The sequence below is a fragment of the Saimiri boliviensis genome, chromosome 14 (genome assembly GCF_048565385.1).
Source record: "Saimiri boliviensis isolate mSaiBol1 chromosome 14, mSaiBol1.pri, whole genome shotgun sequence".
Lineage (NCBI taxonomy): Eukaryota > Metazoa > Chordata > Mammalia > Primates > Cebidae > Saimiri > Saimiri boliviensis.
This window is the reverse complement of record NC_133462.1, coordinates 81,346,661-81,351,475: the sequence shown is the minus strand read 5'-3', so window position 1 is coordinate 81,351,475 and position 4,815 is coordinate 81,346,661.

The following is a 4,815-nucleotide window of genomic DNA, read 5'->3' as shown; positions in this document are numbered from 1 at the left end:
GCCAGGTTTTGTCTTACCGTGTAGAATAAAGACGCTGAGTTTGATACCAGCTGCCTGCATGTTACATGGCTGAGGGAATATCACCATGATTTGTTCACTTGGAATCAATCTGAAGATGTTGCAATAGGTTTTAAAAATTGTTTCCATAATTATTTTTATGTAGAATTCAAAGTTGTCTGTTATCTATTTTGAGCAAAAATCAGAAAAAAGAAGGCTTTCATTTTTGGCTGAGAAAGCAATACAACTTGAAATGCAATTTCATCACATTCCGGAGAGATTATAGGGTGGCCATTTCCCAATCGGCAATACAGAGGGGAATTTATTTTTTATTCACAGCTTTCCTTTCTAATGCATATATTACAAACATCCTAAATTAGGAATGGGATCCTTTTTTGAAACCAAGAGAGTGTAGAGCCAATGTCTTACACCATTTCTCCTGATACAGAACTGTTGTAAACGTGAATATTGTACTGCGAGCCTCGATGCCTGCTCTCACTCATTGGCACCGGGATTGTAGCCACTGTGAATGACAATCCTTTGAACACTGTGATCCTGGGGAACCCTTAGGAGTGGGCTCCTGCTTCCAAGTTTGCAGCAGCTTTCTTTCCACTAAGAATTTATTCACAGGGCCGTTCTTTATTCTGCATTTGGGCTGAGTCTCTAGTAAGTCCATAGATAACCTAGTAATTTAGATTAGCGATTGACTTATCCCAAAATGATATGGGTCTGTACATGGTGGCTAAAAGTTTATGGAGGAAAAATGAATCATTGATTTTTTTTTTTTAAATTTCTCCCAACTCTGAGAATCAACTATGCTTCATAGAATTTTTTAGGAACAGAAAATAAGCATACATTGAATATCCTTCCCTCAGTCTTTCCTATTTTGGGGTTAAATGAAAGACTATCTTTTTATTTTATCTGTAGGATATTTTTCCATAGTAACATATATTTCTCTTAGAAATGCCATAGTTCTGGCCAGGCATGGTGGCTCACACCTGTAATCCCAGCACTTTGGGAGGCCAAGGCAGGCACAGCATGAGGTCAGATCAAGACCATCCTGACCAACATGGTGAAACCCCATCTCTACTAAAATACAAAAAATTAGCCGGGCATGGTGGCATGCCTCTGTAATCCCAGCTACTAGGGAGGCTGAGGCAGGGAAATCGCTTGAACCCAGGAAGCACAGGTTGTAGTGAGCCAAGATTGCGCCACTGCACTCCAGCCTGGCAACAGAGTGAGATTCCGTCTCAAAAATGACAACAGCAAAAAGAAATGCCGTAGTTCACTTGCTTGGTGGAAGCTGGTTCAATAACACCATTATATATTTATGTGGCTTTGTGGGGAAGTAAAGATCAATAGAGGTCTTTCCAGCCATGTGACTATAAGGATGGTTTTCTTTTCCTGCTCTATTTATTATTTATTAAATACCTCTTTGTGAACAACACTGTCCTAGATCTTGAATGTGATTGAATGAAAGGACTGTATATGGGCCAAATTTGGTATACTGATATCCTGAAACTTAGGATTTTCTTGAAATGTGTTTAAAATTATAGAAGACATGCTTGTGGCAAACGTTTTTTCAGTCACTATCATGTTTCAAGATAACATTGAACCACAAATTCAATGCAATATGTATCTATCTCCTTTGGAAATGTACCAAATTTAATCTGAGGCATTCAAGATTTTCTGAAGTCATCATGCAAAAGCACCTAGGCAGAGAAATGCTAAATGGCTGACACTGAGCTAAAATGTATCTATTTTATTGTGTCTAGACTCTGTAAACATTAGATATGTTTAGTGTGGTTGTTTTCCCAAAAAGCATAAGGGAGAGAACTTCATTTTTATAAAATGTGAGAGAAGAAATGACATAGGGGTGGGTCCTGAATGTGCAGATCAGAAAGCTGAGAGTCTTGACATGAAACATTTCTGCCTTTCTAGACCTCAAACATGTGAACTGTAAAAAATTAAAATTAAAATTTAAAAAAAATGTGAACTGTGACATGCATAAATCACTCATGGGTTTGGGCACAGTGGCTCACACCTGTAATTCCAGCATTTTGGGAGGCTGAAGTGGGCAGATGGCTTGAACCCAGGAGTTAAAGATCAGCCCAGGCAACATGATGAAACCCCATCTCTATAAAAAATACAAACGTTAGCTGGGTGTGGTGGCTCCTGCCTGTAGTCACAGCTACTTGGGAGGCTGAGGTGGGAGGATCACTTGAGCCCAGGAGGTCAAGGTTGCAGTGAGCCATAGCAAGCAATTGCACTCCAGCCTAGACACCAAAGTGAGACCCTGTCTCAAAAAACAAAAAAAAAATCACTCATGGGGTCTATCAGGGTTCAGAGAACTAGACAGAGAAATTCAAACTCTGAAGCATTTCTGGAATTGACCCTGGGCTCTTTACCACGAGTAAATGTCATCTTCCACCTGGGAAGTGTTTGCATGGGGAAGGAGAAATGTAGAAAGCTAGTCTGAGCTCTAGTTTTCACCCGACACTGCAGAGTCTCTTGCAGCCATGGCTCCTCTCTGGCTGATGTGTTCCCTCCTGCACCATCCTGCCCTCAGCTTTCTTTTCACCTGCTCTTTAAGAGAAAAGGGGCTGAAGATCTGACTTTGTCCTTGCTGAGTTGATAGAGACTAATGGCCTTTGAAGCCATTCACAGCATGGTGGACTGAGGTCTGGAAGGGTTCATTTTCTCTCTTGTGGCTATGTGGTTTCCACGTTTCATGAAGGACCATAGTAAATAAAACATGACATGTGATCAGACCCGGAAGTGGGAAGAAACGTGTTCAGCTTTATTTACACATTGTATCAGTGCTGGGAGAGGAAGGTAAGGAAGGGGAGGGAAGACAGGCTTACATAATGATCTCATCAGTCATTTATTCTCTAAGTGAAAGTGAGTACTGCTGATTCTGAGATTATTCTTCTCTGGTGATGGCTTTCCTAGCGACAGGGACATGTCCAGCCTGTCACCGATTCCCTGTGGAGATGAGGCAGCATCCCTCTGGTGCTATTACTTGTCCCTCTGAGGGGCTCTCCCAGGTTCTCCCAGGTGCCTTTGTTGCCGTGGTTGCTCCAGAGCACACACAAGATGCTAAAAATAAATTCCAAGTGAAACTTTCCAGCTGCCTAGTAAAAGAGTTTTCTGCTCTCTTTGTATTTACATCCAATTGGCTTGCGGTTGATATGCTCTGAGAAGCTGGATTGAATACAGATGCCATGCCCAGAATCAGCAGATGGGCTGGGGGTGGAGAGAAACTTTATAGGTTAAAGACTGCCAGGGGAGTCAAAAGCCTCCACTCCATGACCTTACCTAACCATGTGCCTTTGAGAAAACAATGTCATTTCTCAGAGTCTCAGTTTCTTTACTGTCAACCGCATGTGTATTAGAAGAACGTTCTTATTTGAAAAGTGCATTTATGAGTTCTGATTTTGAATCAAAAACATTTCCGCGTATTAGAAACTGCTCCTACATCAACTCTGTAAACTTTGGCAGCCAATCAGTATTGTCCCAAATTATCATCTAAGAGAACTTAAAAAGTATGCCTCATGTGACCTGATGCAAGCATTCATATGACAAAAGTCACACATAGACATACAGACTACGATTGTGTTTGTTTTCTCGTTCATGCACTATATTCTTCATTCAGTAAATTGTGACTACGTTCTTTTAAGGCATTAGATTTTTTTTTTTTTTTTGTACTGCCAGCATTGAACTGAATGCTATTAAGAAAAGTGGCCTGGCATGGTGGCTCATGCCTGTAATCCCAGCACTTTGGGAGGCTGAAGAGGGTGGATCACCTGAGGTCAAGAGTTCGAGACCAACCTGACCAACATGGAGAAACCCCGTGTCTACTAAAAATATAAAAATTAGCTGTGTGTGCTGTCAGGCACCTGTAATCCCAGCTACTTGGGTGGCTGAGGCAGGAGAATTGCTTGAACCTGGGAGGTAGAGGTTGAGGTGAGCTGAGATCACGCCACTGCACTTCAGCCTGGGCAACAAGAGTGAGACACTGTCTCAAAAAAAAAAAAAAAAAAAAAGAAGAAGAAGAAAAGAAGAGTAAGGGCCGGCTGGGGTGTCTCACACTTGTAATCCCAACATTTTGGGATGCCGAGGCGGGAGGATCACTTGAGGTCAGGAGTTTAACACCAGCCTGAGCCACATGGCAAAACTCAATCTCTGCTAAAAGTACAAAACAATTAGCAGGGTGTGGTGGTGTGTGCTTGTAATCCCAGCTATTTGGGAGGCTGAAGCAAGAGAACTGCTTGAACTCAGGAGGTGGAGGCCACAGTAAGCTGAGATCATGCCACTGCACTCCATCCTGGGTGACAGAAAGAAACTCCATCTCAAAACAAAACAAAGCAAAACAAAAAATATCTTTGACCTGGTGAGGTGGCTCATGCTTGTAATCCCGGCACTTTGGGAAGCTGAGGCAGGCAAACCACTTGAGGCCAGGAGCTCGAGACCAGCCTGGCCAACATGGCAAAATCCTTCTCTACTAAAAATACAAAAAAAAAAAAAAAAAATTAGCTGGGCGTGGTGGCAAGCACCTGTAATGCCAGCTACTCGGGAGGCTTAGGCAGGAGAATCAATTGAATCTGGGAGGTTGCAGTGAGCAGAGATGGCGCCACTGCACTTCAGCCTAGGCGACAAGAGCAAAACTCCATCTCAAAAGAAAAAAAAAAATGCCAGAGACAGTGGCTCACACCTGTAATCCCAACACTTTGGGAGGCAGAGGGGGGCAGATCATCTGAAGTCGGGAGTTTGAGATCAGCCTAACCAACATGGAGAAACTCTGTCTCTACTGAAAAT